The sequence below is a fragment of the Canis aureus genome, chromosome 21, assembly GCF_053574225.1.
Source record: "Canis aureus isolate CA01 chromosome 21, VMU_Caureus_v.1.0, whole genome shotgun sequence".
Classification (NCBI taxonomy): Eukaryota; Metazoa; Chordata; class Mammalia; order Carnivora; family Canidae; genus Canis; species Canis aureus.
The window spans coordinates 36,855,422-36,869,172 of record NC_135631.1 but is presented as its reverse complement, the minus strand read 5'-3'; the positions used below and the strand labels follow the sequence as shown (position 1 = coordinate 36,869,172).

General features: G+C 35.8%; 1 long non-coding RNA gene across 1 annotated transcript; it reads right to left on the bottom strand.

The window, feature by feature from the left end:
* Positions 1–6,998: 6,998 nt before the first annotated feature.
* LOC144292909 (uncharacterized) lies at positions 6,999–11,383 on the bottom strand. Its single transcript, XR_013360308.1, has 3 exons — positions 11,121–11,383; positions 8,058–8,151; positions 6,999–7,211 (listed from the first exon to the last, which is right to left on the bottom strand). It is a non-coding gene; the product is annotated as an uncharacterized LOC144292909 (long non-coding RNA).
* Between the last annotated feature and the right edge of the window lie 2,368 nt (positions 11,384–13,751).

The window sequence follows — 13,751 nt, the reverse complement described above, 5'->3', positions numbered from 1 at the left end:
TTTAAGATTCATCCATATTGCATGCAGGGAATTTTTTTTTTTAATTACCAAACAGCATTGCCTAGGATGGATATATCAAGATTGCCTGCATAGGCAATTGGTGTCCCATAATCAGGCACTCCCTACCAGATCCTAGTAGTACACCACAAGGTATTTTTCCAAAAGTCTATAATTCTCTACTTCATATAGTACTCTCTTGCTCTAGGAATCTCATGATCTGAGGTGAGCCTCCCACTGGATCCAGTCATAAACTCCACACTATGTCTTTTCCATCGATGATGGTTTGAATTTTACAGGGTCTGTAAGGAGGCATCACATTATGAAACATTTTTTTAAATAAAATTTATTTTGGGATAATTCATATACAGTTATAAGAAATGATACTGAGAGATTTTGTGTACATTTTACTCAGTTTCTCTAAATGCTAACTTTTTTTAAAAAAAGATTTTATTTATTTATGAGAGAGACAGAGAGGAGAGAGAGCAAGGGGAGGAGCAGAGGGAGAGGAACAAGCAGGCTCCACACTGGAGCCTGACGTGGGGCTTGATCTCAGGACCCTAAGATCATGACCTGCACTGAAATCAAGAGTCAGATACTTAATTGACCGAGCCATCCAGGCACCCCTCAGTGATAACTTCTTGCAAAATTATGGTAAAAATATAACAACCAGAGTATTAACATTCATTTTGTCAGAATACAAACATTTCATCAACACAAGGGTCTCTCATGTTGCCATCCTAGAGTCACATCCACTTTCATCCCACGGCCATCTCTTCCTTGAGTCCTGATAACCTCTAATCTGTTCTCCATTTCCATTTTTTTTTTCATTTTAATAGTGATGTATAAGTGGAAATATACAGTATTGAAACCATTTGGTATTGGCTTTTTTCAGTCTTTAATTCCCTGAAGGTTCATTCAGATTGTTATGTGTATCACTGGTTTGTTCTTTTTTTATTGCTGAACACTATCCCATGGTAAGGATATACCACAGTTTAAGTGTGTTGAAGGATATCTGAATTGTTTCCAAATTTTGTATATTATGAATAGAGCTGCCATGAGCAATTATACAGATTTTTTTTGTGTGTGAGCATAAGCTTTAATTTCTTTGTGGCAAATGCTTGAGCCCAAGTGATGAGTCATATGGCAGTTGTATGTTTAGTTTTTTGAAAAACTGCCAAAATGTTTTCTAGAGTGGTTGTATCATTTTATATTCCAGTTTCTCCACATCCTTGTCAGCATATGGTGTTGTCACTATTTTTTATTTTAGCTACTCTGATAGATGTACAGTGATATTTCATTTTGTTTTAAATTTGCATTGCATTTCCGTAATGACTAAGGATTTTGAGCATCTTTTGTGTGCTTATTTGCCATCTGTTTCCTTTCTGTGAAATATCTGATCATTCATTCTTTGACATGGTGACTATTGTTCTATAGTTTTTGAAATTTTCAAGTATTCCCCTTTCTTCAGTGTATAGTTACAAAATTAAATGGCTATAATTTCCTTTAGGACAAGATTGAGATATTTATAACCATTTATGCTTGTTATGGTGTTCCAGGGTCTTTCCTACTCAGGATCCCACCTTACTTTCAATCATTAAGTTCTGTCTTCCAAAAACTAACAAGGAGACTGTGATTCTTTACTGGGGCAACCATCCTCAGAATTCTGGTTATCCTTAAAACCTTTTGATTTTCCAGATTGCATAGTATCCTTATTTCATGTCCATCTAATTTGCCCCTAAGAAAGCTATGTATTAACCACTTCCATAAGTCTCTGCTTATCGGGCTTCCCTAGTTGTTTCTCTGATCTCACCACTCAAAATTCATCCATCTGGCTTCTGTCCCTTCCTGATACTTGGACTCCATTGTTTTGAGATCCTATCATAATCCTTGCTATTATTTGACACTGTTTATTAATGTCATCTTCTATTTATTAGCACTAGCCTACAGTAGAGAACTGCACTAAACTTTAAAATATTCCTGGTGACTCACTCATTAATTTATTTCTTGTAATTTCGGTAAATATTGTGGGTTTTCTGGCCCTATATGTAATATTCACTTTAGCAAACCTACTTATACTAGTTTTTTTTTTTTTTTTTTTTTTTTTTTAGTTTTTAAATACCTTTTCCTACTATCTGATAAAGTAATTCAGGCATTTCCACCTCACTTAGTATAAATCATTACATTTTCCATGCTTCTGAGAGTCACCCTAATAAGATGTTTATATCTCTTTAGGCCTTTGACAGAGAGTTATATTCTACATCTTGGGAGAGGATACATTGATAGTTTCATCCTATCCAACTTAATGGCCTGGCACTCTTGATAGGACCCCCACAGAATCTAATCCCACTGGTTCCTGGCACATGGTGGCTAGGTCCTGTGGCTCTTTTGAGGTACCGTTTCTTTTCCTCCCTAGGTACAGGATGTTCTCAGTCAGGACAGGTTTCAAAGGATGTTTTGTGGGGAAGAAGCCTCTGTATCTTTTTTAAGCAAGGGAGACTTATTATCCTTTTTTAGAGAGATGTGGACCATTTCTGCAGTCTGAGCAAGCCTAGAAGAATTTGAGAATTTTCAGTCCCCAGAGAGTTGGTCTTTCACATTTAGCTTTTATTTGCTGATTAGTCACCTTAGCTATTTATCATCTTATTTAGATTGATCAAGTTTAGCAAAAGCCACTCAGTTATAGTGTTCTTAGAGTCATGGTTTCCCCCATATTTCTCAAATAGTTTATATGCTGCACCAGCTAATGCACTCCCATCCTTCACTATGGCAACCGGGTACCACAGTAGCAATAACCTTAACAGTTACATTACAGGTTGTGCCAGGGGCTATGTATTTTCCATTCATAGTTTGCCATGTGGTAGGGAGTGATCCAGCCTCAAATTCCCATCCAAATTTGGCTCTCTTGAATGATTCCTGGCACTAAGCTCACAGACTAGATTTCCAGAGAAGCAGAGTCTGTGATGGAGATTAGTGTGCAGGTGGTTTATTATAAGTTTAGAGAGGAAAGGAAAGATGTAGGACTTTGCAGAGGAAGAAGATTAACTGGATCCAGTTTCAATTGAAGCCTCAGCTAATCTTCAGGGGACATAAAGATGGATTGGCCCTTCAAAAATGCTCTGAATTGGAGTAAGAAAGACAGACCTTTCTATGTTCAACTTCACCTGGAAAAGAAATATCACCTTGGCAAGGTGGCTATCTTCTGTAATCTGATGGGACTGATACCTGAGGGCTCTCTCCCAGACCCTCTCTTAGGTGTTCATTTAAGAAAGTGTACAGAATGTCATCCCATACTAAGACATATAAATATTTCTCATTCTGTTTTAAAGTTGCATTGTACCCCAATGCATGCATACACCAGAGTTTATTCAATCCATTCCCTTTTTTTAAAAGATTTTATTATTTATTTATTTATTTATTTATTTATTTATCTATTTATTTATTTATTTTAAAGATTTTATTTATTTATTTGAGAGAGAGAAAGACAAGTAGGGGGAGGGACAGAGGAAGAGAGAAGCAGACTTCCTACTGAGCAGGGAGTCCAATGGGGCTCCATCCCAGGGCCCTGAGATCATGACCAGAGCCAAAGGCAAATGCTTAACTGACTGAGCCACCCAGGCACCCCAATCCTGTTGATATATACATTTCAGTCTTCGGGTATTAAGTAGTACTATTATAAATGACATTATGGTTACATCTTTTTGTATTTTTGTCAGTATAACTTTGAGGTAGACTCATGAACGTGAGATTGCTACTTCAAAAGGTAAATATATATGTAATATTGCTGGATGTATCCAATATCCCCTTCATAGGCATTTTATCATTTTGCAGCACCAACAGCAAATAATGCCAGTGCCTATTTATACACAATCTCCCCAATAGACTGTGTTGTTAAATTTGATTTTCCAATTTGATATGTGAGAAATGGTATCTCAATGTAATTTTAATTTGCATTTCTCTTATTATGAATGATACTGAGTATCTTTTCATATGGGTAGGAGTCATTTGCATTTTTAACTGTCTACATATTTCTAACTCATTTTTCTGTGGGGTTGATGGTTTTTTTATGTGTCTATTTTTGTCATTTAGAAGTACTGTAGATAGTAACCTTCTTAACATAAATTACAAACTCTTTTTTGCAATTTTCCATCTGTCCTTTTATTTTGCCAATATATTTTATAGTATAAAGTTTTATTTTATTTTTATATAATCAAATGTATCTGTCTTTTTTTCCATACTGCTTCTACATTATGGTTGGAAAACATTTCCTCACTTCCAGCATATAGTATAATTTATTTACACATGATTTTTGAGGAGTCCAACTCCAGGCCAAACAGTTATGTGTGATCATTTAGGCTCAAATAAAGGCAAGTATAACCTATACCTGGCAGGTGTCATGAAGGGAAAGCTGCTCTCTTCACAGCAGATTTGGTCCACAGTCTGGAGTCCCAGTTAAGGACTCAGCACTCCCACACCTTCAACACTCTTGGATTGCAGATACATAAGTATCTGCACTTACAGCCCCAATGCCTCCATTTAGAGACCTCCTTGTTTTTTTAGGAAGGGCCTACCCAAGCCTCTTTTAAGTACTTCTGTTATGTATACCACTGTATCCAGGCACCTTGAAGATGTTTTTCTCCACCCTCACTTAATATTCAGTATTATTCCACTTCTAGCCCTTCTTCAAATCTCTCCATGGCTCCCGGGTCCATACAAATGCTGGAAATTTCCTCCTGTCTGCTTACATCTGATCCTCACTCCATAGTTGCTAGATGAAGAATAAAACATGGGGAAAGCCAGTGCTTTTTTCCTGTTTTGCCTCATGCTTACAAAGTCTCTATGAATGAATAAAGGCTTTGTTGTTTCTTTCATTTTGACTTGTCCTTATTTATCACCTTGACACATGGCAGCTCAGCTCTCTCCAGCTCAGCTATTGACAATTTTACATACTTAACATTACTTCAGTTTTTACACTCATATCTCTGATACATTTGTAATTTTTAGTGTGAAGAATGGATCCAATTATCATCTTTTTCTATAAAGCTGTTTTGTCACTCCATCATAACTTACTTCAAAAAATGTCTTTTTTCCCCCACTGATTTGAAATATCACTCCTAAACTAATGATTATTGATGCTTAAACTTTCTGCCTGGAAGTGAAACTTATCACTTCCTATCACAATTTAGTGGCTAAAGCAAATCCTATGATGAAGCCTGAGGTCAATAGGGTAGGAAGGGATAATTCTACTCCAGGGAGGAGTAGCAAATATTTACAAATAATAATACATCTATTACACACTCCTATCCTTATCTGTGCAGATGTATCCCCCATCCAAAATAACAAATAAGGCATCCACCGTTAGTTTCCAGTGTCATCTTCTAGATGTTTTGAAGTTCAATCAATGATAAATATTAGTGGTGGTAATCGTCATCCTGTCTTGTTCTTGAATTTAGTAGAGATTCTTCTAGTGTTTTTCCATGTTGCATAATGCTGGATTTGACTTTGAAATAAATATATTTTATCACTTATATTATTCAATTTTACCAAATTCCAAATTTTTAACACCTATTACTGTGAGATTTTTCTCCAAGATCTACTAAGAGGATGCATAATGTTAGCCTATTTCCTGATTTTAAGCTTTTATTTTATTTTGTATGTAATCTTTCACTAGGTCATGACGTATTATTGCTTTAATATGCTCCTGAATGCTTACAAGGAATAAACAATATATTTAAATTATTTGCTACAGAGTCTGGCACAAAGTAAGATTCAAGCAATCTTAGGTATTATTCATTGCCTATATAGTTTCCTCTATTTCTATATTTCCTTTGTTTTATGCTTAAATTTTAAATCATCTAGACTTTAATTTAGCCTAACATCTAAGGACATTCATTTGTTCTTTCTTCCTTCCTCTCTCTATTCTCCTCTCCTTCTCTCCTTCCTTCCATCTCACCTTCCTTCCATCTCATCTTCCCTCCATCCCCCTTAGTTCCATCCCCCCTTCCTTCCATCCCTCTTTTCCTTCACCCCTTCTTCCCTCCTTTCCTCCATCCATTCTCTTTCCTTCCATCCATCCCTTTTTCCTCCTTCCCTCCCTCCCTTCTCCCTTCCTTCCCTGGCTGTCTGCTAACAGTTAGCTGAATGGCTTAACAATGTGTATTGACTCCTCACTAATTTTTCCCTTGATTTGAAATGCTACCTTTATCATTTATGAATATACTTGATTCTCTTTCATTGATGGGCTCTTGCCACAGTGCCATATTAACTTCCTATTTTTCTCTACTTCAGTGTTGTTCCTAGTGCCACAGTCTACCTCATGGTGCAAGGCGCCACCTCTCACCACTTCTGTCTCTAGTGCTGCTGGTATTTGTGCTGTCAGTATGACTGTTTTTTAAAGTAATTAAAAAATGTTTTGAGTCAGCATGAGGAGATAGGGAGTAGAGAAAATTAGGGGTACAATTCCTCTCTGTCCCCACGCTGTGGTGTAGGGGTTGACTATTTGATTTTACATTCCTCACATTCCTAGGCCCTGAAGCCAGGTTCAGGCAGTTGTGTAAGTCATAGGCTTTTACTTCCTTTCTCAGAGCTAGTGTTTATCTATTTAAGACTACAGAACACATACAATTCCAAAGTGCATTGCAAATTATAGCACACTTAGTGATGCACTTAGGGATCATTTACTGGATATTTGGGATTTGATCTTTTGCTAACTTCAGCCCAAATTGTGGTTCTCGGCTTCTCTCTTCTTTGAATCTTTACAGGTATTTTAATTGAAAATTGGAAGAGGTTGAATCAGGTCTAGGTAGATTGCTATCATTATAACATGGAAATTCCATTACTTGTTTATAATCATAGAAATCAAGAGTTTACCTAAAACCTCTTACCAAACTGGGCTTTAAGTTTTATTGGAATATAACTCTTTGACTCAATTTCCTCAGATACATATTTATACATATATAAAACATATATATCTAATATCTACATAACGCATCATACATTCATTCCATGTATGAAAACATACTTAAACCTTTATTGAGTAACCTAGGAGTCATATCTCACTAAAGTCTTTTAAAAGATACTTTGCAATATGTGGAATGTTTTGTTCATTTTTGTTCTTTAAACAAAAATTTCAGTAAAGTCCCCTCCTTAATGTTATTTGCCAAGTCGACAGATCCACAGAGCAGGAATCTTCCCATTCCAAGGAACCAATGTGCCTGTGGGACAAGATGAATTGCATTTCACTTGCAATGATATGCTGAGGAATGTGCATACCAAAGTTAACATCACAATGCTCAGTCCTAATTCCGATCTGATGGATTTTCATTACCAAATAAAATTATCTTAGTGCAGGGTGCTAATTTATACATATATAAATAGTGTGGTAGCTTTCAAAAAGGTTTTCTCAACTATTCCTTCAGTGTAGAGGTTTCCAAAATTGTTTGTGTAACAAATTCTGAGTGCCACTGAGGGAATTTCAGTGGGAAAGATGGAATATACAGTTATACCACAGATCCCTTACTGTTTTGGTTTTGGATCCAGACTCAATGCAGTTATTATCACAATGTATTTGTGATACTGTTATACCTCATAGTTCTTCATTCTGTTCCAAAATCATTGCATGAAAAGGCATAGACATTAAAAAGGACTTTAGATAAGTCAATCTGTTGATCATAACTTTTGCCTTTGTTTTGTATTTTTGATGTGTGAATTAGTTTTCCATGTTTGAATTAATTTGGATCTTTAGTAAAACTCAAATAATGAAAAAGAAAGTTTTAATGTGAAAGAGAAAATTTTCCTCATTCCTCAGGCTGTTTAAGTACTTTTTATTTTTCCCACATTCAAGACTTTAATGCTTTGAGAAATTATCTTACTCAAAGTCACAAAGAATATTTTGCCCTTGACTGTATATGTGAGTCTAACATCAATTTGGAAATTTGAAGCTACACATACATTATGAAAGCATAATATGTATGGCAGCTTTAATATATGTGGCAGATTGAAGTCAGAGATCTATTTACAGTAACAGAAATGTAATCCTGCCACTACAGTGGCAAACTGACCTTTGCCATTTTGCTGGTGGGGACTCTGACATCTACAGCAGCCATGTCCTCTTGAAAATGGGCAGGTTTTCCCACTTGGTTTCTTCTAGAGAGTCTGACCAGGATTAATTAGATAAGCAACAGAGATAAATATAATCAATTTTTTGGAACAGAATTCAGGCTACTATAGTTAAAGCTGCAAACAGTCTCATCTCATTTGGTCATGCATACAATTTTTCTTCTTTCGTTTGCACTTCTCTTTTTCAAAGTCATATTTTCCATGATTAAATGTATCTTCCATAATTAAATTTAAAACTAAATTGGGACTGAGAATAGCTTTATTATAATTAATTATGTTGAAACAACTTCATTTTCCTTTTTCTCTAACAAGACCTTTTCTATAACACACGAAATTCACAATGTTTGATTCCTTAAGCTTTGCACTGGTAGTGATCTCATTACACAGCTGCAAATATGGCAGGAAAACTTTTTGTTTTACTAAAATGAAAAATATCACTGGGATAATAAACGCAAAAATATTTTTGGTTTCACATTTCTAATGCCTCTTGATTTATTTCTATGAGATCCCCTGGCCACTTGAATTCATTCTATGATCTCACTTTTCATCTTACTTCATTTATCTACCAGTAAACTTCAAGCTACTTAAGGAAAGAGAATATCATATATCTCTTTATCGCTGGTATCGAGCTCACTGCCTGGTACATAGTAAGTGCTCAATAAATATATATTTTTTAAAGATTTAATTTATATTCATGAGAGACACAGAGAGAGAGAGACAGAGACAGAGACACGGGCAGAGGCAGAAGCAAGTTCCTCCTTGCAGGGAGCCTGATGCGGGGTTCTATCACAGGACCCTGGGATCACCCTGGGATCACGCCCTGGGCCAAAGGCAGATGCTCAACTGCTGAGCCACCCCAAGCATCCCTCAATAAATATTCTTGAATGAATAAACTTGCCTCTTCTCTTGGATTGCTAAATTAATTTACCATACTGCCATTCTTTCAGGCTTCAAAACTCCGTATAATCTTTATCTCCTAAATTCAAGGAGCTTCTAAATTGTATATATTCCAAATGAACATTATCTTTCAAATATGACTCTTTGCCTATACCCACTGCTCCTTCACCAGTTTAGGATTTTATTGCTTCTGTTATACTAATGCATTAGTTTTATGTTTTCCTCAACTTCAATCTCATTCTCAGTATGTTCTCAGTATGTTCTAAACACTACTGCAAGATATGATATTCCAAAAGCACAGAATTTACTATGTTACTTTGTTAGATGAATATTTTTAAGCCTCTTCAGTCTCCATAGAGTTAAGTTCAATCCACTTTGCATTCAAAGATCTCTATAATGTGACCTCATTCCCCTGTAAACTCTAGGTCTCCTTGGTAAGGGATCTAAAGATTGTCTTATTATTTTTTCTACCTCTCTTCAATGTATATGACACATGTGGTTTGGGGGAATAGGAAAATGACCTTCCTCAAGCTTGAAACTGGCTTTTTTTTTTTTTTTTTAACATAATTCAGGTTAATTTCATCCCATCTGTTATTAAGTCCTGCCACATTAGTTCTCATCTCATCTCTGAAATAAATGTATGAGAAGTCATTCATTTAAAATAAAGAAAACCTGAATTTCAGTATGATTGCAAATTTGCTGTGTGAACTAATCACTTTTGCATTAGATCTCTTCAATTCACTGGAAGACTACAGTTACACTATCAGTTGACGTTGCTTTATTAAGTTGTTCACATCTTGCAGGTTTACATGGCTCTTAAATTTCTTTTTTTTAATAAATTAATTTTTTATTGGTGTTCAATTTACCAACATACAGAATAACACCCAGTGCTCATCCCGTCAAGTGTCCCCCTCAGTGCCCGTCACCCATTCACCCCCACCCCCCGCCCTCCTCCCCTTCCACCACCCCTAGTTCATTTCCCAGAGTTAGGAGTCTTTATGTTCTGTCTCCCTTTCTGATATTTCCCACATATTTCTTCTCCCTTCCCTTATATTCCCTTTCACTATTATTTATATTCCCCAAATGAATGAGAACATACACTTTATTATGCTGAGTGAAGTAAGTCAATCGGAGAAGGACAAACAGGCTCTTAAATTTCTTGAATCATTCTTCCCATGACTTGAAACTCAATGTCTTCATCATATCCCCTCTCTCTTTCACCTTCTGTAGATCTTCAAGGATGTCCAAGAACTCTGCTTTAACAACACAGTTCTTCAGGGACTCCTACATGGATTGTGTCTATGAATCCACTGCACAAGGTATGTCTCTAATTCTTCAAATATAATATGTTGTGCTTGAGAGACATGGTGAATCTTTATGGAAACAATGCTATGACAATTTTCTTTCTTTTTTGTTTCTTGCACATACCAAGATAACATTAAATATTGACGTCCATGAGCAAGCTAGTAACTTTTATATTGTTTATTATTTTATTTACTTTCTATATTTATTCCTTTCAATATTCCTTATCACTTCCAAGTTTTCTTCTAACCTTAGCTTTCTTTTTTTTTCTTTCTTTCTTTTTTTTTTTTTTAGGTTTCATACACTTATCTATTTTCCTCAGGCACTTTTTTACTTTCTTGGAAGATATTACTCAACAATGTGGGGAAGATGATATCATGATGAACTGTGTGTTAACCATTAAGATCATAAAAAGTGGGGATGCCTGGGTGGCGCAGCCATTGGGCGTCTGCCTTTAGCTCAGGGCATGATCCTGGTCTGGGATTGAGTCCCACATGGGGGTCCCTGTGGGGATCCTGCTTCCCTCTCTGCCTATGTCTCTGTCTCTTTCTCTGTGTTTCTCATGAATAAATAAATAAAATCTTAAAAAAAAAAAAAAGATCATGGAAAGTGATCCTAGCTTGTAATTAAATTAGTCACAATTGTTTCTCTGTGTATGCAAATTCATTTTAGTAGAGCTTTCAATTCAGCTTTTAAATTCTGAATAAAATTTTAAAGTTATTATAGTAAATATCTGGATAGTGCTAATCTATAGAGAGTTATTTTAAGATATGCATTTCTTCACCATTTATACATCTTACTCTTACTTGTATCTTCCACTTGAAATCTCTATCCCAGCAGTCTCCTTCCCGTTGTGTTTCATAAGTCCAAAATCTACTTGATTTTATGGTCATGTGCCATTTGCTGTATTGAATGTGTTTGTTTCCTTCCAGTTGGAAGGGAATACTTTTATTCAAATTGTCTTAGCCTATTAAAATTAATTCATTCATTAAGCAAATATATGTTATATGCTAACCATGACCAATTTCAGGCTACCAACATGTCATTGAACACACAGCTGCGAAACATAACACACATAATCCAACTCCATGGATACCACGGAATTCAGCAAATGCTACAAATTGGGGCTGCCTTTTCCCCCAGAAAGCCAGTTTACAAGCAAACCCAAGTCAAAATTTTATATATATAATGTATATAGGTATGTATATATATATATATATGTATATAAAATGATAGATATTTATTGTGATAGTGATACCTACCAAGAAGAAATTAAAATATGAAAATAGGGAGGAGATGTGGGGTAGCAGAATCGAATTTTAGGTGCAGCAGTCTGAGAAGATCTTGCTGAGTAGGATAACACTGTACACGGTGAGAGAGGAGGCTGTGGGGATCCTTCCAGACAAGGTATTTGTAAGAAGACTGTGAAATAGTAGCATGTCTGCCTTGTTGGAGAAACAGTAAGAAAAACATACTCCGAGTAGAAAGAAAGCAATGAGAAAGTTGAAGATAAGGTAAGATGTAAAGGGGGAACTTCATAGGACATAGTAGGGCTTTATAGGCCATAGTCAAGAACATTTCTTCTTACTCTGGGAAACCATTGCACCTTTTTCTTTCTTTCTTCCTTCCTTCCTTCCTTCCTTCCTTCCTTCCTTCCTTCCTTCCTTCCTTCCTTTCTTTCTTTCTTTCTTTCTTTCTTTCTTTCTTTCTTCTTTCTTTCTTCTTTCGTTCTTTCTTCTTTTCTTTTCTTTCTTCTTTCTTTCTTTTTTCCTCCAGAGTCTTGTTATTCTCTAAGTACTATATGAGAAATAGATTGATATGAGGCAAAAGTAGAAGCAAGGAGAACAGTAAGTAGGGCACACATTCAGGCAAGATACATGGTGGCTTGCACCAAACTGACAGAACTGCAGATAAAAGAAATGGTCTGTTTTTACAATATATTTTGAAGATAGAATTTGGCAGGATTTTTTTTTAATGGATTGTCTGTGGGGTGCAGAAAAAGAGAGCAATAAAAATGTGGCTCCAAGTGTTTGGCAATGAGCAAATGGAGAAATGAGATGGAAAAGGTTTTAAGAACAACATATGCTGTGGGGAGAATGGTGATATCAGGAGTGCTGGGAGCTCAAATTTGGACATGTTAAGCATCATATACAAAAGCCTGATTGGAGTGAGTTCAAGAGAGAATTGGAAAAGAAAATTGTGGCAGCAATTATAACTTACTCTTCTCAAAAATTTTCCTGAAAGGGGGAGTAAAAAAGTACAGAGATAGCTATAGGAAGAATTTGGCACAATTGAGGATACTTTTCTAGGATGGGAGAAATAATAGTGTATTTGTACGACGATGAGAATGATCCAATAGAAAGGAAAAACTGATGTTACTAGATGATTAGGAAATAATTCCTCAAGAGGTATCCTCGGATAGATAAGAAGGGATGAACACTTGAGGAAAAATAGAGATTGGTCATAGCTAAGGGCTAGGAGATTTCATTGATAATAATAGGAGGAAAAGCAACATATGTGGGCGTTGGTGCTCATGTGTGGATAGATACAGTGATGGTGGGACTTGAAGACATTTTCTTCCTACTGTTTCTTTTTTTTTCTTATAAATAGAAAGCATATTCATGTGCTGAGGATAAGCATGGGGAATGGTTGTCAAGGGGAAGTGTGAAGGTATGACACAGCCTACATGGAAGTAGAGTGTGGAAGGAAGCCTACGTGGTCCAGGAACAGTACTGTGCTTATGGGCAGCAGTGAAGAACCTCTTGACTTAATGGTCATCAGTTCAAAATGAGGCCAGTCAGGGAGATTTTGTGTTTTTCAGCTGTCCTGTTCAGTTGTGTGGATGCAAACAGAGAGCAGGTGGATATAGTAATATTGGGAGAAAATTTTCTTTTGAATATTTCAGAATTTGAAGTTTATTCTTAGAACAATAATTTTATCCAGAAGGACTTTTCGAGAAGATGTATAGCACATTTGGAGATGGATAGGATACATAGAATCTTCCTAAAAAACTATGAATGTGTTGGTCATGAGAAAAAATAATTTTGCTGATCATAGGAGCTTTTGACAAGTAGTGGCTATTTTATCTCTGAAGTGTTCTAAACAGTTTATTTCTCCTATTTTTGGATTTGCACAGATACTGTTTTCTATTTTTCTGGCTTTATCCCAGTTCATTACTTTCAGTTTACATTTTATAAAACCAGACAGTGGTTTAATACAGTGTGATGTATTTCTATGGTGCTACAATTCAGTGGCAGTCTTTTGTTCTTACAGCTCATGTTATATCCCTCTGAGATATAGGCTAAATCCAAAATAATTCGTTTGCTCAAGAATAGGATTGTGACTTCAAGTCTTCTCATTTGCTACCACTCAATATAAAGTTCCTATCTCATTTAAAGAAATAATATGTATTAAAATACAAAATGGGCCGATATAAA